The sequence below is a fragment of the Xylocopa sonorina genome, chromosome 4 (assembly GCF_050948175.1).
Source record: "Xylocopa sonorina isolate GNS202 chromosome 4, iyXylSono1_principal, whole genome shotgun sequence".
NCBI classification, from domain to species: domain Eukaryota; kingdom Metazoa; phylum Arthropoda; class Insecta; order Hymenoptera; family Apidae; genus Xylocopa; species Xylocopa sonorina.
In genome coordinates, this window is record NC_135196.1 from 10,719,370 (window position 1) to 10,743,446 (window position 24,077).

Genomic DNA, 24,077 nt, shown 5'->3' on the forward strand with positions numbered 1-24,077 from the left:
GGAAATTCTCCACGTTTCGACGGGGCGGACGTCCCTGAGCGACGCGGTGGTTCGCGGAACGCGCGTACGACGGTAGTTAGCCGTTGGAGAACGAAATTGGTTAAAGGGACGTTATCGATTTCCAACGGTTTACCCGGAGACAAGGTTCGTTCGGTGAAAACTGTCGACGAGCCAAGCCAGACAAACAGCACTGGGGCTGTGTATAATTTGTCTTGTATCGACTCGCGTAAACCTTTCCTTCCACTCCCGCTATTATTACGTCCCATAATGACGTTGGCCAGGTAGCTGAAAGCAGCCGCGCCTCATTTAATAAGAGCAAGAAGTGCACGCGCTCGCGCTCCAGCTCGCGTCTCGCTACAAAGCCGAGCTGTTTACCTACCCGGTGTGCTGCAATTATAATTATAATGCCATTGTTCTTGCATCCGTCGTACACACGATGGCTCGCGAGCTTTTCGAACCACGCCAGCCAACAACCGACGTCGTCCTCGAAGACGGCCGACCGAGTGGGAGGGTCGAGGACGCGGAACGTGGACGCGGAGGCCAGGCAAACCGGTGGAAACCGATGTCAAATTAGCAAATCAAATTTCCACGGGAATTATTTCAGCGCTAGCTGCTAAACAGCCAGCGGCGACCAACCGGTGTATGGAGGCATGGAAAGTCGGTGAATTTAATTCCCGTTCGCTGAGCAAGAAAATAAATACCCTCGCTCTCTCCGCGGAGCCTTACCACCGCCGTCAAATCCCAGATCCGTCCAGGGTGTACCCTTCGTTCGTCTAATTAATCGAACGCAGCTCTGTTTCGATACGCTCGAGAATTCCTTCGAGTTTCTTAAGCAATATCTCTATCAGCACGCGAAGCGTGAAAGTTGTAGGGTTCGATGGTCGAAATGACATACTCGCGTTGAGGAGGATACGCGAGACTTCGCTCCCTTAATTATATCGATAATGCGACCGAATTCGCAGCGGACAGCGCACATCTAATCCCAAAGGAACTAGATTAACACCCCGCCATTTACTTTCGCGTCACGACAGTGTAGACGTTGCCGCTCGTCCGATGCTTAAAGTTCCGAATCGGATTAATGAAATTAATATATGCGGACGTTCCGCGAGGACGGGGGGCGAGCAGGAGGGCGGATAGGACACCGAATCACCGGTTCTGAAAATGCAGGCCTATTTACTTTCTGACACGTGAGATTACGCTAGACCCGTATTACGTCGATTACAAAGACGTTCATGAATATTTAAATAGGATAGTGCAGTTCAATATCTCACGGCGGGCTGATGCGCCTGAATAGATAATGACGCCTACAATTTTCGAGCCGTCCAGCCGCACGAAATGTTACGTGCGCCCGGCTCTCCGTGAAAACGATTTCCATATCGCCGCTGATTCCCCCTGGCTACCACGGATTTTCTCGATCCCAGCAACTTTTCCCGTCCGCGAGCCGTTTCTTTTCGAAGCGCGACCAAACGGAAGATGTGGAAGGATAACGACGTCGAGTTCCGGTTTAGGCTTAACGTTCGTCGCGATTAATAGACAATCGCAAACCTCAGAAGAACTTCTCTTCTGTTTTTCTGTTTCTTTTCTGCCTTTTTTTTTATTCTTGCGAAAAGTGGAAAAAACTCTCCGCTCCGAGCGGTTGTAATTTTCGTTGGCTATCAAATTGCTGTTAATTACTGGAAAAGTATAATTACAAGGTAGAATACGTTTTCAAGCAAACCTCCGCGCGCCGTTCCTCATTAATTTGTAACGATAAAAGTGGATGAAAAATTTCGGGGCCGCTCAGAAACACCGTACTTCGGTGAACAAATAGAATCGCGCGGGTATACGCGGATGGTAACGATTTTTTTCGTGGAATAACCCAACCGGTAAGGATAATTCATCCCGGTGTAAATCGCGAGTCGTTATCGCGTTTAATTTCCGCACGGTCGCTATCCTGGGCGCGATTTCAGTTTCGAAACTGCGTAATTCGATCCGCGAAAAATCATTCCGTTTCCTTCGCCCGCCCGCCGCCCGGTTTCCCCGGTCGGCGAACGAAACTGGCTAACATAAGTGGATTCAAACATGTCGAATTTAGCAAGTTTGCCAACGCGACCGTCTGCCGCTCCGATGTAAGCGCTAACAAAACTCTAATGAGAACGAGGCCTCGAATTAAGCGGAACTCGGCGTAATTGAAATTGAACGAAATTGAAATTATCGAGAATTCGATTAACAGCGAACTCGAATCCCACCCGTGTGCTACTTTGCATCGCGCACTGGCGCGAGGAAACGCGTTCCTCGAGGCATCGACGAAGAAGAAGAACGTTCGGGTAAAAATGTCGAAAATACGATCGAGCATTTTTAACAAATTTCGAAGGTACCATTTTTTTTTTCCTCTGAAAGAAAAAGACTCGAGGACTTTATAAAACGGATCGTTGTGGTGGAGAACGTTTCGCGGTCTCAAAAATGCGATTCAATTTACCGAATCGAGCGCGTGGGGCTGCGACTCCAGCCTGGCTCGCGGTCCACGAGAGGGAAACGTGCTTTCAATCAGCTTAACGGCTAGTTATTTATTACACGGCTGTTTATTCGACGTGGATCGGAGGGCGTAGTAATTTTTGCGATTATTCGCGGTCGTCAAAATCAGGAGATAATTTGTCAGGAATATATATCGACGGCCTCTGGCTCCGTTTAAGCTACTGTTTTCGCGGTAAATGCGCATTGATATGCGATTGTATTTTCCCGGCCGGCGAGCCGCCTAAAAGCTCGCTTGATTTCCGTCTGTTATAAATGCGTACCAATTCGATTCGTGCCGGCCATAAATTGCACGATATTTCGAGCTGTAATTGTGGACACTAATTCTGTATTCGATTCGCGATAGGTCGGAAACAAGGGGACAGAATTCCGTCAGAAATTTCGCTCTCTTTTCGTGGCGTTTTCATTCACCAGTCACACGATTTGCCCGCCCGCTACGATATACTTATTACCGGCAAATTATTTTCGCTTATGGCCCGGAATTTATGCGCTGCCTGTCCGCGCGGTTACGCGGGACGTTTCGCGGTACAAATTCGTAAGAAACAACGCGAAAGTACTCGAATGAAGAAAAAATCGAGGGAAGCGTTTTCTCTCGAAACGACACCTCGGTTGGATATACAACAGATTCGCATGAATCTGAAGTAAATCAATTTGGATAGGTTCTGGGGGTGGAATCGAGAGAAGAGATCGTAGGACGAAGCGGATAAGGAAGGGTGGCGAGCGGTGGATCAAGAAAGAGGACAGCCGAACCACGTGAAATCATCGTCCCTGAGGGATCGACCAATCGTCGGTATACCAGCTTCCAAGATAAACTCTTGGCACGTCTTCATTAGAGTTTTCTAGTCTATTTACGGGCGTGGAGGGAGTTCTCTTATTACTGGACCAGAAACAACACGCTGGCTCATCGGCGGCCGTTCGATCCGCGTACTTCCGCCCCGTCCACTCTCCTCTGTCTGTCCGTCCGTCTCTCACCCCGTCTGTTTGTCCACGAGGACCAGGAATTTCTTTCACCCCGTCCGCGCTGCGCCCCACGTGCTCCCCACGGTTCCCACGTCGTTATTTGTATTTTCAAGATCGTGCGGGCCCGCGACGCGCAACGAAACCACCCACCCCTGGTTTAATGGTACTTTAGCCGAAACCATTTGCGACGGAGACGATGGGAACGCTCGAGGAACGAGCCAATAAAAGCATTCGCTTTCTTTAAGTAATCGTCTTCGCGAGATGACCGTTCCCGATGGGATACCGGTGCCCCGTCGACGGACCAGCGAATTGTTTGTCCGATAAAGTTCGTCGGGACGTCGTTCGGTACTGCGGGACAACGGCGACGATTTCGAAACATTTTTCGAGGAACGTCATCGTTCTCCTTTATTTCTTTCGATATTCGTAAAAGCTGATACTCTCCGTGTATTCGTAACGATCGCCTACGGACGGGGTGGCATCGGCGATGCAATCGACAGACAATTTTTACCGTGCAAGGTTGCCGTTTCGAAACTGCCCCTGGACGAAATGCATACAGTATGACAAGACTTCATCGAATAACGTCTGGTAATTGCAAAATACGTAATAAACAGGCTGATCAAATTAATTTGAATATAAGGAGACACGCAATGCGGGTAAATATTTATATAACGAAGCGGAGTAATCATACTGCATTAACGAACCCGCTGTTTGTTATCAAGGAAATATAATTTACTCGCGTTTAAACAAGTTTACATCGCTCCACGCTTGTTATAGACATCTTGTAATCTTCCATCACTCGTATGGCAAAACGATGAACGATGTCTAATTAATCTCGCTTTAATTTAATTTTTCAAAGATACGTATGCTTCTCTAGATACGAAAGAGGAAATTGCTTCGAATCTATTGAACAAAATTCATCCCGTTTATTTACCACGATATAATTTCGATAACCGTAATGTAATTCCAAAGCGCGGTTTTAAGTTTCTTTCAATTTTAATCCACCCCTATGAGCGAGCCACGATTTAATCCTCCGTTGAACGGGGATACGGGGCGTGTTAGAGTGGAAAGCGCGCTCATTTCCGGTAAAAATAAATATGTATGCCGCGTGCACTGTTCCCCACGTAATAAGGACCGATTTGCTCTATATTATACCCCACATTACCCCTGCAACGAGGGTTCACCTAATAACCAGCAACCTATTCTTCCGCGTAATACTATTATAGATTAACGATGTTAGACTGCAAGCACTTTGTCACGAAACTTTCACCCCCCGTGCGAAAGAAAAATTTAGTACGCGACGTCGCAACAATTTTCCAACGCGAACGTAAAATCCAGCAACGCGTTCCATCGGAACTTTCGCTTTCATTTCTCAACGCTCTCCGAATCTTTCCCTTCCAAGGATACAAATGAATAATATTTCAAGTTGAAAAGTAGCCGAAAAGAAGGATCAAAGCTCGCTGAACGCGGTAAGAAGCAACCTGGACCAAAACAAAGAAAAAAAAAAAAAAGAAAAAGAATCGCGCAAACGATATTAGCGCACAATAATCCCTTAAAAAGCGTGGCTCTGTCTCGAGAAGGGAACACGGATAATTATCCAGCCAGTATAGTAACGCGACACCGAACAACCGGCGGAACGGTTCGGAAATGAAAAGAGTCCGGAATCGCGGCTGAAAGCTCTGCAAAGCGCAACCGCCCCCGTCATTATTATCAGGCCAGCCGCGCGGTCTCTTTCCGCGCCCGTCTCCCTCCCGTCCAGCCCCTAAAGCTACAATTCCCTAACGACTTTTAACCAACGGGAACGAAGCCAGAGGCCGCGGGAACGCCGCGAACTCCGGGAGATCGAGAGTACTTTAAAGTAGGGCAGAAAAGGTACGTGGGCGCGAGCCGCAGAAATTGAACAAGAAAAATACTTCTTCCACGGGAAATTTCAATATCCTGGTTTGTGCTCCTTTTCTCTTCCCCTTTCTTTTTTTTTTCCTACCTAGCTCTACGATCCACGCGGGAGAGACAACCGGGGCGCGAGTAAGACAGCAGCGGCGGAGGGAGCGAGAACGCGAGTGGACAGGGTAAGGGGAAAGAATCGTGGCCGTCATGACACTCTCGAGAGGTTCTCCTTCGTTCGTGACTCCAGTAGACATCGGGGGATCACTTCTCTCCCCGGCTACCCGGCGAGAGCCGTCCTTCGTGGCGGCTAATTTAATTCTTAAACCGAGAATAAGGGTGGCCGAGTATGACGAAAAAGGAAGAGGCCGCGAGGCGAGCACCGTGGAACGCCGTTGCCTTTTACGGCCCCGCGTACAGTCTATGCTCGATGATAATTGGTATAAGTGTTACTCTCGCCGAGGGATGCGCTCTTTTGAGCCGCGCTATTTTCGCTGATTCGCTTTTTTATGTCGCCAGACACAGGACGGCGGTGTCTCGTCTACCCGTTTCTCGTTCGCTACTCTTTCTTCCTTTTTTCCTTTCTTTTTTTTAACAGTTCGAAATTATCGCTCGCTCGTGTTTAATTAACACAGTGGAACGAGTGATACGTTCGATGGCAACGATTTTTTCGAATACGCGCAACGATTGAAAAATACGTGCGTATCGGTATTGTTCCAGTCTATTATTGTTCGAATGCGTCTCGGTATGCTTCGGGAAAAAAACAGAGAGCGGAAGCACCGCAGAGGCTGAAACTGGAACTGGTACGTGTCAAAAGCGCATACGCAAAGACGGTTTCGCTTTAACTCGCGCAACTTCAACCAGCTACACCAAAACAATTTCCCTTTGAGGAGGGTCTATTGATGAAAAACAATTCATAAACGATATTACTGTCGAGCGTGCGAAGCAAATTGTTTGCCTCTCAGTGGATCGTCCGTGAATGCAATCAGAAACCAAAAACCTTGCGGAACGCGCGACAAAGAGGACATCCGAACGTAAACTAATTTCGTTTACGCGATCTTTTCCCTTTACCGATATTTGCTCCTACGCAAAGAGAAGTAAACCGATTTACAAACACTGAAAGTTGTTTTAATCGATCGTTATGGGAATTAATTATACGGAATAAGTAGCGAGCGTCTAAGGGTAGTTCGCGTCTGACCAAACTCCCCATAATCCACTGCGTCTCACCCTCGCAAGACTGAAACCGTGGCGAACGGATTAATCACATTCTAAAGATTACAGTTACATCATCGACTGTCATTCGCAGATCACTATAATTTCCACTGGACTTCGCAATGGCCACGTCTCCCTTCGAACACGACGCGGTATTTACACTCGCAGCGTCGTATATCGGCGTTCCAGGGACTCGAGCTTGGTAAAAGCGCTAATTTCAGCGTCGCGGGTTACCAAAATACCCGATCAATTGTTTGGCGCGCACAAAAGCCAGGGCAAGAGAAAAATATCGCCCAGCAATCTCGCATTGTTTCCCATGTGCTCGCCAGTCGCGAGAGAGACGCGATGGGGTGGGCCAACCCCGTGGCGGAGGAACGAAACGATGACGATGACAGCGCGAGGTCGATGGCAAGAGCATCAACGACAAGCCCGACGTCTGTTGCCGTGGAGCACAACGGAGGGCACGGCGGCTGCAACGGAGCACACCCGGACGAGATATTCTCTAACAAAGGCGACATAAGTTACGTAAAGTGGCCCTATACGCCCTCGCGCGACTGGCTATTCTTTACTGACTACTATACAGACCGGGACACGGTCGCGTAGCTGGGCGAGAGCCGTGCACACGACGACGTAGAGGCATTGCTTTACTCTCTCTCTCTCTCTCTCTCTCTCTCTACCTCTTTACGTGGTAGAGGGTAGAGTGTACAGGTGAAACAGCAGAGCTCGATGCGACATACAGGCGCGCCTCCGTCGATGTGTGCCCTTTCAGGAACAAGCTGAAGCGGAGAACCGTACAGAGAGCGAGAAAGGGGCGAGAGAGAAGGGCGGGAGGGAGTAATCCGTGTATATGTATGCCCGTATACAGGGTGTAACGCGGGTAACGAATGTTATTGATGTCCAGCACGATAGTACAGGATGGCACGCCCTTATTGTCATTTTATACGATACCTGCCTCCATTTTCGGTCACAAATATCGGATAACGGCGCGCCACTGTCGTACGGGACGTCCCTTTTTTCGGTGCGTCGTGCACGACGACGGCTATTGGCTTCGTACGGCAAATTGGACGACGACGGATCGTTTCGCCGTAGGAAAATCTGTTCCCGCCGACAGAAGGTGGTAACCGTTTCCCTTTCGCCGTCTGGCTTCTCTCGTTTACTCTCGCCTCTTTTTCGCATGCTCTTTCTCCCTTCTCACCATTTTTTTCTCTTTTTTTTTTAACCCTCCCTTCGATTTCATTTATAATGTATTCGCATAATTACCCCGTTGAAGAAGTAATTAACGTCTCTTCGGGTTTAAACGCGAGGTCCTAACGAAGCGTTGAGAGGCGTGGAAGAGATCGCGTTTGGACGTATGAAACGTTTACTAATCATTTGGGGAGAAACGAAAATTATTAAATTCCAGGTTTGCCACAATCCGTTTTCAAAAAACCGCAAAAGTATTCTCTTCTTTGTTCATCGATTGCAGATAGCAACAAATAAGTGTTGAATACACAGCATTTTTTGTCTCCTCTTTTTAATGCAACAGCGACCATGTATGAAAAGCCAGATTAACGAGAAAAAGTAAACAAAAACAGCATAATCGCGCATGAAAATACTGGTATTCTTAAATGTCCCGATCCGATTGATTTCAACCGGAACATTGAATTTCTCGCACGGCACACTAGCACTATTTGCGTGCTAAAATCGATATAAGCCGCCGATTCAACCTGTAACGCGTCACACAAACGCAATAAAATCACTGTGGGAAAGGATTACAATAAAACAATATAAAAACCACGATATTTACTACTTTACGCGTAAACATTTGAAAAATATATGTACGTACGTATGAAAGAATGTTTTTAATTTTTTCTCCCTTTCTTCTTTATCGAATGTTAACAAAATTTCCAAAAAACGATTAAAACATTAACCGCGAGGCTTACCGCTCATCCGATTTATGAAACAACCCTCGACTTTTGGGGTTCGAAAATCTGCGCCACAGTTTGCTCGTCTGTTCATCGAATTTCCCTCTCTTTTTTCGTTACATACCCGAAAAGTGACAGCGCGTTTCGATCGGGACGAAATTCAAACATTACGCGATATTCGGGAAAACATCCGGATCAAAGTTGCAAGACAAATATCGCTCTCCGCGCGGAGATAATTGCGGAAGCGCGACACTGGACTCTCTCCGCTGTAACAGTGGAGAAAGCTATCGCGAAGGGCAGCAATTTTGAAATCCTCCACTTTCGCGGACGCTCGTTCGACGAGAACGTGGAAAAACCCTAGGAGATAGTTTAATTTCGGGTATCACGCGCCTCTTATCGACGCGTTTTCATCGCGGTAACATTTTTCCGGCGAACGATCCCACGGCGCGGGGAAGGTATCGCAGAAAATACCGTGAGACACGAGCGAAATTGGTTACACCGACAGAAAATTCGGCGACATTCGATGCCCGAGCTAAAGCGAATTCTCGTTGTCTCCGGTGGGAGTTGGGTTCCGGGCGGAAGTCCCTCTCGGCTTGTGAAATGAGAAAGCCGCCCAGTCCCCTGCAGCGATGCAGTCGATATCCGCCATCCATCAGCCTCGAGACACCAAAAACAACGACTATTGGGTTTCGCGCTACCGCACATAACAACCAATCACCCGCAAAACAATCGGTTGTATATACACGGGCATCGTACAATTGATCGATACGCGGAACAATAAAGTAATTAATAAAAATCCACCCGCTTCGAGGCGGCGGTGTCGCGCCGATGATGATCTTCTTCCCTCGATGCGATCGGGTATTACCGGCGAATAATCGATTTAAATGGCTGTAATTCGGGGCCACGAGCAAACCGGATACTAATTGAGACTAATTAGCGGATTATATTGTTGATGGTGCTTGGCTAATTAGAACACCGGCCGCTAGAAATGAAATCCGACGGCGCTTCTTTGGAGACGGCTCAAGTGGAGAGAATTTCTTGTCGAACAGTACGATTATTATAGACATGGAATATCTAGAATTATTAATCGATTTTTTTGTTCTGTTTTTTGGAAATTTTAAGTAAAGATTACAGATTACACTCGCCTATCTCCTATTGAAACTTACTTAAAAATTAGTATCCCGATTCGAAATAGTAACAGGAAACAAATTGTACGTTTCGTTCTAATATTTCGTTGGGAAGATCCACGACTGTACCTACGTCGAGACCAGCGATAAACTGAAATTCACCATTCGCCTCGTAGCGGAACTGATTTACCCATGGAAAACCTTCATAGCAGCGCCAAACTTTTCTACTCCCCGAGCACTTTAAAACAATACTACGCGACGTTGCCTGTTTATCGGGGCTAACGAAGGCAAACACTAATAAGCAGAAATCTTGGGTAGCGAGTCTCGTTGTATAATTAGATCCGTTTCGAACTTTCATATAACGAGAAAACTCGGGAATAAGTAGGCCATCCGTTTAGTGCACATCACGGGACATTTATTGGTTGATGAAGGGGAGCAGAACGGTTGTAACGCTTGTTTAAATGTTTCCTCTCGCTTGCGCAGCGTTACGATTCGAAAAAGTCCAACTATTCCTACTTCGATTAATTATTAACTGTAATTTATAGCCGTAATCGAGGAAATCTATATCAGATTTATGATTACAGGATGAAGATAAACCAATTCTATCATTTTCGTCTAGATATTACCTAATGTACGCATGGATCGTTATTTATAGCTGTTCAACTCTTCGATAGAACGTAGACACTTTTAAGGAAATTACAGAGACATTATTTGGACGTTATTCGGCACATTCATGAAGGGTGAGCGCATCGAGTGCAATTGCTGAGGGCGCCCCTTATACTGCTCTTTGGAATTCCTTCACGAAAGACACGTGGGATCATTCCGCTGCTTCGACAAAGGACCTTCAGACCTTCACGAATACTAGACTTCGAGCTTCATCCACTTTGATGATTCCTGCTGGATCCGAGAGTTACGATCGAATATGAATTTTACAAATTGTAACACGATTTTTCTCGATAGTAACGATTTTCTGATACCAATACGTTTTATACAATTCGAGTACACGATGATTGACGAGATGTTAGTGTTATTTATGTAAGTCGCTGTTTCGTATGCGAGTGAAACGTTCTGAGATCGCGAAAAAATATTGTTTCGTTATTCGAGGGGGAATTATAAAAATCAGCAAAGCAGCAAGGTTACGACGTATGTGTACCGACTTTATGGCTCTTTTATAACGGACGCATCAGCTTGAAATAATAAACATTTATAGACCGTAACAGATTCTTTGTTGAAGACGCATAAACGTCGTCGCAATTTATGACCAGAAATTAGTCAATCACCGTTTTTTAATACCCCCGTTTTCCATAATTCCGCCGACTTCCTACGAAAACGTAGGGATGTAAAAATAGTGTCTGTTGTTCGTACAAAATTATTTTCACTTTGAAGAATTTCGCGAAACTGCTCGAGTTAAAATTCGCGAAAGCATTTTCCGTGCTTGCACGTTGCTCCGAGAGATGTTCTACGAACGTTTTGGGTCCTTTTTTTAAACACTTCTCGCCACCGTTGGTAATTTTTGTACCGAGTCAAGATTTTCGTGGAATCTCGCGATACTAATTAAATTTCACGTGGCATTAACTTGGCGATGTGTATCGCGAAACGAAGATAACCGATACTGTAGTTGTCGCCGATCGATCGACGAGTCAAATTGCGAACGAACGATAAGGAAAGGCCGCGAGCAGATAGTTGATGTTGAAGCGATTATACTAATTAGAGTGACAAATTACTGGCGAGATAATAGGTGAGAGAACGAAAAGGGGAAAGAAAGTGGCGGGTCGGGGATTGGAACGGGGAAGATTAAATTAATAGATAAGATTGGCTGAAAGGTTTGAAAGATTGAACGCGAGAGCGAGAAACCCCCAAGATAAAAAGAACAATCTGCCCGATTCGAGAAACAACCGGGGGAGAACGAGTCTCGCGATCGGCTACGAGATTCGAAATAAAATGCTGAACGGCGAATAGAATTTTCACTTTTCTCCTTAAATTACGAGTATTATATTCTACGTGTTTGCGGGTCTAACAAGACGAGCAGAAAGCTCAACTAATGTAACAAGAGAGGGCAACATTTCCTTAAAATTACGATAAGAGATTTATGAATTCTGCACATTTCGTAGAATTATTTAGAACTCTATAAAATAATTAGTCCTTTGTGCGTAATAATGAGTAAAAAAATTTCGTTCGCTTCCAAGTTCCAAGGTAATTAAAATTGAGAAAGAAAGGAATTAATCCTCGGAGATACGTTAAACATCACCTCATGATTCGAACAATTTAATGCTTAAACGTGAAACAACCGATGACTAAAATGTCCAATGATTAATTTAAAAATTTATGAACAACAGCCCAAATGCGAGACTTCGAATCGACGAGTGTCCATGCGTACGCGTAATCAGAACGGTATCAAATTTTTAATTAAAAATCGCCTAGTACGCGTACATAAAAACGGGAGCATGAATAATCTGAAAATGGGAGGACGACGGGAACCGAGGAAGAGGAAGATCGAAAATTCGTAATGGAACAACGGCTTCATTTTTGTAAACATGGAATCCATCCGTCTCCTCCCTTAGGCTCGTCCATTATTCCATTCCCGTGTGTATACAAATATCCAACTGTAATTTCACGTTTCCTTCATATCGAACTGCCTCTTCCAGGGTCCTCGTAAGATCTGGGGATATCGTACCGCGACTGTGCACGCCATTAAACCGCCGGTTACATGGTTACGTAATACGTCGCTGTAAGCGAGTTACCTTTCCATTTCCAGTTTCGGTTTCATCGATTTTTACCCAGCAAACAATAACTTCCTTGCCCCAACGCGCAGCGACGTAATCTAGTTGGCTCGCGATGCGCAAACAGTGCTCTCTTTCTAATTAACATTAAACAGCCTCCGCTGTTCAACATTTTCAACGTGGATGGTCCTATGCAGAGTAGCGCGATCATTTATTTACAACAAGTGTCGAGCGTGCAGAATTCGCTGGTAACAATTTCGAGATTACACGATCGCACGAATCATCGAAAACGTTTGGTACGTCAGAATGGAATAATTTCCTCGGGACGAACGCGAACAAGTGGAGCAAGTCGATCGCGCGCGAAACGGCCAAGGGGCTGGAACCGGTTCGTAAGTATGCGCCTACAAGAGGAATGACGCAGAGAAGGTAATTCGTACACGGCTCTCTTACAGGCAGCTCTTTAATATCAACCGATACGTCTTCCTGGCGATTAAACGAAAGCAGTTGTTTCTCGTTCGCACTCAGTTCCGTCTAGTTTCTCAACCCGGTAACAGATTGGAATCTAGGGTTGCCAAATTGATTGTTGCCGATCGATCACCAAGTTCGCGCCAGATCGAGTGGCAAGATATTGGTACCAGCGACAAAATGCATCGCACTGCGGATACTTGGCGTCTTCGCGCGATCGATCATCGGGAACCAGATGATCGATACGTTCGCCGCCGCCGCCACCGCCGCCGCCTGCGTGAGGGAACTTCCGCGCGAGGCCGGATACGCCGTCCGTCTGGACGCGAGGTTGACACCAGCCGACCAAGTATTTGCCAAATGACGATAGATAATCCATAATAATACAAAGTCAAGCATCGAACGTTCCCTATACACCGTTCCAGAAGAACGCGTTCACCGTGTAAAACGTCCTGGTACAGTTTGACGGGACGCGATAAGAGATATGGAGATTGGAACAATTTACGCGAGACACCGTCGCGTAATCGGCCGTGGGGATGAGGAATCCTGTAATTGGGGAAAGCGTTGAAAAAAAAAGAGAGTAATTTTAAGAAAGTAGACGCCCCGCCGGAATGAATCCCGAGGATAAGATAATATATTGGAGGCGAATTGCAATGGACAGAATCACCCCTTCGCAATTTGCTTCGAGGCATCCGGCCGAACTCGATCTTTCTCTCTTCCTATCTCTCTCTCTCTCTCTCTCTCTCTCTCTCTCTCTCTCTCTCGTCCTGATAGAGAACCTTCTGACAACCAATTATCCATCCAAGACGAGGCGAAAAAGAGATGCAGGCTATGAGATCAGCGGAATACTACGTGAAACGTAATCTGATTAATAAAAGTCTAATATCACACAAAGGGATAGTTCTAATAACAATCTCTTGCTCCTGTTCGCTATCCCAATTTCAGACGTTAAATGTTATCAAAAATTGCAGAATTATTTCTTCGACGCCACTCTCTCAAGATCATTGTTGCTTGAGACAGAGGGCTATCATAGCGCCGGTACCTATCCCTATTAAACGCCCTCGTGGACATGCATACAAGCGTACTTGTCTCTGATACAGACGATATCCACGCAATTACGAATAGCAACACCGAGTTTCCGCCATTGAGTCCTATGCGCTCGGCCGTGATGATAATTCTAATTAACGCATAACAGTAACAACAGCTATTGGTTGCGTACTGTGTAGGCCGTCTACCCAGACACGCCGTCTAATTCCTTTGAGTTTCTACGAAGAGTACTTCCGCTGAAACGGAACATAGCTGAGAACCCGGTTATTAAATCCGCTCATATACATGTTAGATCGCTCTATTGTCCATGCAACGGTTGGTAACTTGGCTCGAAACACGGATCTCGTGGTACCCGAGCGAACCTTCCGACGAGTTGTTGCCTTTAATGGGCCAATTATTCCGTGTAAATTACAAATCGGATCAGGTGCAATAGCAGAATTAGCGTAACGAATCGCGAGCTCGCGAGCTTCAGATTAAAATTGGCTCGACTTTTCTCGGAACCAGCTAACATCCGCCATCTTTCGTGGCCTCTATTTTAAATGAAATAATTCTAAAATTACGACGATTTTTAATAGAAGAAAAACAAGAAGGAACGTGAAATACAAGAAAATGTATGGTCAAATATTCGCTATTTCCAATAGAAAAGATTTTTCTTCGGGACAACCGCATAGATTTTCATACCGCGCGTTAAACAGTCTCACACCGTGGAACAGCGTTATTTGGACGGAACGACAGGTTCGGTTCACAATAAAACAGAGGCAAAGCGTGGAGAGGGAGAGTAAAGAGAAAAGAGAATTAGGATGGCTCGCAGCTGAGCGGATTCCGGCTTTTAGGGCAGGACTTTTCCGACTTATTGGCACTGCCTGAATAAATTTAATTCCGCCATTCTCGGCGGACGTCGCTCTTCTATTCTTGTCTGCTTCGCTAAGAATTTCATCTTTCTGCCCCTTTCGATACCCCCGTTTCAACCCGTAGACAATGTCCTTGAATAGGCGGATTCTTGTACAACTTCCTATGCTCCTTTTCTAATAACTGCAAATTTTTCTTTTCCACACGCCTACCGCCTTCTTTCCTACCCTTAGCCATCCCCCACACACCCCTACCCTCTTCTCACCTTTCGTCCTCCCGTTTTTTCATTTTTCATTTCCCCATGAACAACCATGAATACGAGGAGACTTTAATATAGGCCAGCGCGAAAGAAGGAGCCGAGGACTGCGTTTCCTTCGACACGAACGATCACTCTAATTTCTATTTGTATATTCAGGCGCGATCGCTCGTGAAACGCGCTCGATGAGGTATATTAAGATAAGACGGGTATTCCATTGTGCGATTAATTAAAATTCCATCGACAGTTACGGCACTTGGGGACGAATTTCTTTCAGGTTCGATACAACGCGATTTTATTTTACCTCCAGCACATGTTCGCTGGCCAAATGTACACGCCTCTGTGCGCGATTCATATGACACACGATATCCCGTTCTTTCGCGAATCTAGGATAATATTTTAACGAGATGGATTAATAAAAACTCTACTCGTTGGTAAAAAGGATATTTTTAATCTAGAATTAAATTTTTCTTCATATAGCTTAATGAGAGGACAGATTAATAAAAATTACCGTAAAAATGTGAGACGATGATTTTCACTGAACATTCGGAAAGGACAGAAATGGAAAAGATTCTACGAAGAAGGGCTTTATAAAAGGCAATTAAAAAAACTTCTATTTGTACGAATACACCGAGTTTCCTGACTCTATAACGACCGTGAAAGTAGATACAGTAGTACAACCAGAACATAGTCAGACAACCTACGCTAAAACACGCGCAGAGCCAAACGCCCTCAAAATTTACATTTACGAAATCTAATAAACTTCATGAAACGTCCATCGATCGAGCTAAAACACGAAAAGAAACTCAACAATCCTTTGCCCTATCACCCACGACCACGGACACCGAATAATCCAACCAGCATCTGAAACGCCCCTGCGTTTCTCCTCTCGCAAAGGGATAGAACGATAACTCTTAGTGTACAACAAAAACGACGATAACCCAGTGTGCATTTCCCGCATCCTCGTATCCTGACCGATGTCGGTAGCACGCGTACATTGACGAAAATGGTGTGATATACGAAGCGGTGCCGCGGCTTAACGCGGTCTGGCACACGTTGGTCTCGCGGAAGTAACGGAAAGGCAGGAAAGGCAGGGACGAAGGAAGGAAGGAAGAATGGAAGGGACGTCGCGTTATAAATAAAGCGACACCAGCTGGTACACACTGATAAACCCGGAAGGCTAGCCATGCGCGAAACAAAGGTTAACTTTGACGACCGCCAACCCTATACAACCGTATAGGTTCAGGCGGCTGGCGGCGATGAAGCAGCCGCGGGAAAACAGCCCGCCGTGATACCGGATGTACCTTCCGATACGTATTATAGATGCGTTTCCGTTCCACTCGCCGGTAAAGTATCGCGGTTCAAGCCGTTGGGAAATCGCCCGTTCGCCACCGGTTCTCTGTGATTGACGAGTGACTGAGTCCTGATGCCCGGTTCGATCCTGATCGTAGGGACCATTTCTAGACGGATTTAAGTTATGCTCGCGCGATGGATTTCCCGTTGGGATTAATTCACGTGATTTTCCAATGATAGAGTTAAATTTGGAAAAGTTCAATTTATGGTGGATCGTTTGAGACTCGAGTGGAAGTGATCGACGATTTAGTGCATGGACGGATGTTAAATTGTAATTTTATAAACAAGAATTTGTTTCGTAATGGTACTGAATGTTTGATAGGTAGATTTGCATGAATAAATTATAAACCGTTTCCAACGATATACAAGTCTGATCCGTTTCGTTATCCCGTTTTACTTTCAAGGGGAACAGGGGGGCTAAGAAATCGCGTCGCTTGCCGGTACGAATGGCACGGAAGGAGGAGAAATCCAAGCTGGGCTGTGCAATAGTTTGCCATTGGTAACGAGATAGAAAATACTCCCCCGGTAGATGGGTAGGGAAACTGAACGAAATACGATTCTCACCATTTGTAAGCATAATTCCAATTCCAATTTTTGTTAGAAACATCGACAAGTAACGAGAGATGTTTCATTCATAACGAGGACCTCCCTCGCCGTGTCTAATTTCGCTCGCTAACAGCCGCGCGCACAGAGGCGGGCACGTCGATGCGGAGTCGAGGTTCCACGAAAATACTTTGTCCCCGGGAAAGTCGCGCAATCAAAAGAGGGTGGCGAAAGAGAGAGAGAGGGAGAGAGAGAGAGAGAGAGAGAGAGAGAGAGAGAGGAATCGCGGCGGGCTCTGGTATATGATACAGCGGTAATGCGGCTAAGTAATACCATTTTCCGCTCGAACGTACGAGTTAATGCACTGACAATGCATCCAATGCACACGACTGCTTGATTTTCCGATAAACGCGCATATGATGGATTTAACGCGTCTGACTGGAAAACGTTATAAATCGGAAGTTTACCGTTTCGCACACGCTCCGATTTCCCCGTGAACGGAAATTTTCCGAGAGCCGATAACTGCTCGCACGGTATCGTTATGGATCCCCCAACCCCTCTCCATTTCTATCTTCGACGGTTATATATACCGTGATCGAGAACGAACGAAATTCGCTATTCGGATTCTTCGTTCGAACTCGACTCGGGGGCGAGTGACGCGCGCGAAAACTGCGACCGGCTCTGATCAATCGAGTGGATCCGAAACGGCGGCTGGAGACGAAAAAAGGAGGAGGGCGCGCGCGTGAATTTCTACCGCCGCGGCGTGAAACAAATTCAGTTTTATCTGCACCGCCCGTCCCACGTCAGTCGATTACATTGGGCCGGGGGTATTGAAGAGCACCGGTAGGTGCAGCACGGATCGTGGTTTGGATGCAGCATGGCACACATAATCATATTGGCATTCTATTAGGCAGCGTCTTCTCCCTGGCAGTCTCGCAGCTTCATCCCCTTCCGCTTAACACTCCCTCCGCGACCCCCTTTTCAGCTTCCGTATACCAGACTGTGCACACGTCAATCGATAGTACAACGTGATTATAATATCCGGCTCATCCAATGAAATAAAGACTCAACCCTATCCAGCCACCCCTTTCGTTGCCGCCTTCGTGTCAATGTACAGTGGATGAAGGAATCGTTTCTGGACGGCAGTTGAAAATTCATTAAAATTATTTACGAGCTTAATGAGAATCGTTCGATTTTCTCTTGTAATCTGGAATTCGCCATTTTATTTTGATAATGGAACAAGGAGCAACGAGGAAATAAGAACGTAATGGTAGTTAGATTTTCCAGAACGAGTAAAGAATTTAATATTATTGAACCAGCATCACTGAAAATAAACCTGTACAAGAATCGTGATCGCCTTTGAGGCTGAGCGGGCGGCAAATAATTGATAAAACGTCAGGAATGCGACGGGCGATGAGGAACGAGTAAAAGTCGATGGAAAGCATTTAGCAAACCACACACGAGGCACGGATGGGTAGGCGAAAATTGGTGCAAACACGCAAGAGATCAAAAGTTCCGCGGCCGTTTCTGTTCCGAGTCGAAAATGGAGTAGGTGTGTGGCGAAGGTTACTCGTCTTCAGCGAATTTGTCAATATTAAACCCGCCTCCATCTCGCGTATCTTCCATTAAAGCGGGCCGGCGCGTGCACGCGTGGAATACGTTCCGCGCCCACCCTCAAACGTTAATAAATACCTTTAATTTCCGCGGAATGAATCCGGCTGGATATCGTTTAACCAAGATCCCGCATTAATTGAGAGCCAGCTGGAAAGCAATCAAGACTCCGATCGATTTAAAATCAACATTATATCCGACGGAGAAACAACGGACGGCGACGCCTGCCGGCCGGGCTGCCCGCCCTCAAAAGGCCATTTTTATCCATCAATGAAATCAATTTCCACTACGCGTCGCTCGCTCTTTCCGGTCTCATGGCCACGAAAATGGTACAATATTAACGACGCGCCGTGGAACTCTCGCGTACACCGGCTCGAAACGGTTCCACGCGATCCATAAACGTTCAACCACCGGCGTGAAAACTTGCGAAACTGGGTTTATAATGCTACCGAAGACCAGACAATTTTCCGTGTCCGTTTCGCGATCATCGGAGTAACTACCGACTCGAATTCGAGGCGCTGTGAATTAAATCGTGTCGAAAACAAGAAGGGGTAAATAAATGCCGCGATGGATACGAGGGTCGACGGGGGTGAATAAATGAGAAACTCCATAGGAATCGAGATAAGGAAAAGGGTAGCTATGAAGGTGACGGGGGTGAGAGGGTGAAGGGAGTTCGTGTGATCGGCAGCGCGTAAAATTATTCAAAAAGCATTATTCGCGTTGGCAATCGTCAACACGGTTATGGCAACAACCCGAAATATGGAGATTATTACGCGGGAAACGTCGGAGCGTAGAATTCTCGAGGTATTTTAAGTACCTAAAAATGTTCAGTTAATCGTTTCTGAACGGAGAAAAAGATTTAAAAAAATTCGTCGAAAAAATTGTCCGCTCTAGCAAGTCTAGTGAATAATCGTTCCAAGATGCGGCCGAACCCATAATGGATTATGAAAATAACGTTGCCCGCGGCACGAACGGAGTTCGGCGTCCCATTAAATATTGCGGGAAATGGCGAAGACAGGGGGATGATTATTAACCAGATCATAAATATGGAAAATGGATCACCCTTACGGGGGTTCCATCCGTTCTGATTCAAGGGCTTGGGATCGCGAAAAGTACAAAAATTTGTCGCGCAATTTTTAACACGATCGAAGCAACAGCTGAACGAGAAACGAGCATGAATAGAAGCGACGCGAATCGATAATGGAACGGTACAAGCGAAGCGTATAAAAATTGCATTATCCATCCCTTGACGAACACCTCGTCGGATTTAATAATTTGACATCGACGATACGAATTTATAATTTCATTGCACTGTCTCCGAGCCTGAAATTACCAACCGGAAAATATGTTTAAAAACCAGCACTGCACTCTCCCCCATAATTATTACTTTTTTCACTATTCGGCTCCTTAGAATCGCGAGGAACGTACCATTTTTGTTATTCTCTCCGCGCGTCAATTTGTTAGACTCGATTATAAAATTCCACCCTGATTACGCACGTCGTCGCACGAATCGTACGTTAATCGAGTTCTAGTCGGCGCGTTGCAAGATATTACGAAAGAAACACTTTCGACACTCGTAGGGATGAAAAGGGGGTAAAAAAAGGAAGAAAAAAAGAGGAAAAGAGGCGGCTGAACCGAACGCCTCCCTGAAACAAGGGAGACAAACGTTTAGCATGCGAAAGCAGTAAACGTCGTTCATAAAGGGCAGGAGGAATCCACAATGAACCAATAAGCGAATAATACCGCGAGAACAAGCGAGGGTTGTGACGTACCGAAGAGGGATCGACGGCCGCGATACCATATAATGAAATCACATTATATTCTTTACGTATCGAGGGATACTTAAACGTCCCGAATAGAAAGAAATGTCCTGTCTAAAGATTTCGTTCTCTGGAGCGATCTCGATTGGCACCGGTGGGAGGCTTGACGAGAGAAACAAGTCTCTCCAGGCTTACATAAGTAATTACAGCGATCGATGAGGACCGCTTATAGAGCATCTAGGCGCAGGCTGGCTGGGGAGGCAAGTCGATTTAAGTAGAAACCCGAGTGCTTCGCCTTTGCAGTATTTTTCCAGCGTTACCCTGAATAAGTAGAGACAGTTCTAACAACCTACTCAAACATCAAACGCCTCCCTTTCACGTTCACGTCGACGGTGCACCCTCCATCGGCAATCTCTCCGGCCTTTTTAGAGCCGCGCGCACACACACTCCTCCATTATTCCGCCGTTTCCTTTCGCGATCGAGCAATTATATTCGCACCTCCGCGCCCTCGCAAAAGGATAGAAACTCGAGGATCGTCGCAGTCCGGAGCGACAACTTTTTCCCTCCGTCAGAAAGCTTTAAATTCGACTTTCAGATCCGACGAAAACGGGGGCAGGGTTTCCTTTTCACGGACGATAGATCTGGCAAACTACCGACGTCACGCGCGCTACCGCGAGAAACGAGGGATGCTCAGAAATTGGAAACAAACAGCAAACATAAATATCAATCCCTCTTTAATGAAAAAAGAAGAAAAAAAAAGGTAACTCCTCGCGCCTAGAGTGAAATGGCGGCGAAAGGCAAACGAGGCGAGGCGCAAATTCGAAAAGGCTGGATTACGAGTGCGAAAGACGAAACCTCGCCGCAATTCACGGGTTTACGGAGGAAAACTTGCCCTCAGAGAAGCGTGCTAATCGGTTTGATGTCGCTGCGAAGTTAATTACCAACCGAGACGCAGATCGTGGCCCGCTAAATTTGTGTTAATCGACCATTTGATGTTGTAATTACAATATTGTTGAAACCTCTCCCGTGCGCCACGGAGGAGCCCGGCTACCACCGGCGTTTAGTTTCCAACTTCGAGAATTATCGAGGGCCCGGCTTTATCCCTCCCTCCGTTGATTCGTCCGATGCATTTCGCAGGTATCGCGGAGGGAAAATGTTGCAAAACCTATCGGAACGCGGGAAATTTATTCGTCACCGGGACGGAAATACCGGAAAATATCGAACTCGGAAATACGGACCGCTGAAACGTGGAACGCATTTAACGTACGTTTTCATGTAACGTTCCGTATGAAATGATAATTAAAAGTACGACGCGTGAAGGGAATTTTTCGTAGCCGATAAAATCCGGGAGCAGATATTTCAATCCGAGCACCGTACAGCGGGCTGGCTCCCTAGCTGTGATTTTCGAAAAATCAAATCGAATTTATTTCCTTTAACTAAAAGCTAACTCTTTGTAAATTGAAACGCCAGGCGATTGATTCGATTAATCAGAAACAATATCGAGTCCAGATTCCGCGATATGGAATCCGGGGTTCGAGACGAGCCGGCGCGGCGAGTGCATAAAACGAACGGTAAACACGTTCCAGCCAGCAGACCCGTCACCACATCCGCCCTCGTTCTTACGAGGAAAATCTATCAGCGCAAACGTTCCAAGTAATTGGGCGCTATTAGCGCGCACATGTGAACGAACGATTCGATACGGAAGTATCGGTAGAACGTGCGCAACGAAAACGGATCGTGTGTGAAATTAGACATTCACGCGATTTGATTAGATTGGGAATGGATTAATTCGATCAAGTGGAACCTAGTGCCAGGCGGGGAGGTACGAAGTTGGCAACCTCGAGTGGAAATCAAGGGGAAAACCGTTGTCATAGGCGTAACGAATAGCCGGGATATCGCACGGAAATTTCTTCGATCGCGTTTTAAACGCGGAACAACTGTTCGCCGTGGAACTACGTGGTACCTCGCCAATTCAAGGGGAGTTTATTGTTAAGCGAGTTTATTTATTCTCTTCTCCGTAAATTGGACAAGAGTGAGTTTGTTACGGCGTTCGTTCGTTCACGGGACGAGATGAATTTTAGTTACATTTTCAATGGATATTTTTCAAGTACACAATTTTCATGATCAACGCGTTGCTATTGGGAATTTTAGATGAATCCGTATGTTTCTGTGTTACTCGTTTTCGATGGACGAATTTGTTGAAAGGAGAAGACTGAGAGCGTTGGTTACGCCTATGAAGTCTGAACCGACCCTTCATCATGTAGGGCTTAAGCTAGGTCGTATTTCTACTTAGTTTCGAATAAAGATGGATCGCGGAAAACAGTATCGCCTCGATTCAAGGCCCCTCTGGCCCTCGCAATTATCGACTAACAATCAAAGCGAAGTCACGGCTTTCTGTCATCGATTACAGCGACTCAAGTTTGCGATAATATAATTTACCAAATTTTTGCGACGTCCTGTACTTCGTACTAACATTTAAGTGCAACGAAAAATATTCTACCCAGCGATTGAACGTTTCATTTTCTATCCAATATCTTCGTACACTGCGTCGAAAGAAATGAAAGAAATATTTCAAGCTCTACATACAATATTACCCGTACGAATTTCAGGTGTGCTTCTAATTTATACTTTGTTACGTTATAATACGCACGGGGACGCAAGGCAACCGTGCCAGCCATTAGCTAATTAACAAAATATCCTGCAGTGACGTTCGCGAAGCTTAAAACGCGAGGAGAAGCACGTTTAATTCCCGTCGATATAAAATAGCCAATGTTTCACGAGCTAAACTCTCCTCTGCTCCTCGAGTTTCAAGCGACACTCAAAAGAAAGGCATCAGGATGCGTTAATATGCTAAAACAGCACAACGTTATTATCGCAACGGGCGTAGGACAAGGTTAAATAGAAAAGGGCGGTGCTATAAAAAGTTGCACTATATTTAACGCCTACGAGACGTGCGCGTAGGAGACATACGCAGAAAAACATTTTCATGTCGCGGGGAAAAAGCTTTTTCTTAATAAAAGAAAAGGAAAATCTTGGAGTTTGCAATATTCGCGTTTAGCTTCGAAGAAAATTAAGAAAAGCTCTATCTTCTTCGAACATACGTAGAATAAATACTAAAAGACAGCTAGTTATACCAACGATTATCTAAGTAACCCCGAATGAACGCATTTTCGATTATTGTCGATGAACGAGTGAGAATAGAAAATAATTGGATAAATAAAAAATAAGAAGTAAGAAGATAAATCATCTCGTACCTTGCTCATCCAGAATCCAGCCAAGAAAGAGTTCTCAAGGACAGCGAAGCCAAGGGGATACGTCGTGAAAATCGCTTAATAACGAGTGGAGCAAAGTAGATAGGACCGAGTACTTTAGCCTGGTGGTCTCTGTGATGCGTGGTTAGACTTGTGCTGCGAGCGACAGTCCATTGTTTCGTGGATAAGCCGTTTTTATTAAACCGGATGATTATTCCGACATCAAGCATCGCCAATGGACGTCGAAGAAAAAAATCGATCATCGTGTTTCAGGCGCGATCATTAACTCTTTCATTAGTGCCCAGGTATTACTATCGCCCGAGGTTCTGCGCTTCGTTTACAGCGTGGTTAACTATAGCCACTCGCCAAAATTTGCAACACTTTGCCGCCTAAAATATCGTAGAAATGCATGAATATCCGAATTGTCGATAATAGTTGTTAAATAATAAAAATGTCCGACACTCTATTAACGATGTTCAAGTTGAATTTTTCACGATACCCATTTTAAAAACACGGATCACTTTGTAGCACTAATAGTATTTGCCCGTGTGAATTCAGAGACTGGTTGCTGGTTCGTAAATATCAAACAAAAGGTATAATTGCCCACGATATTCGTTTAAACGCGAAGCA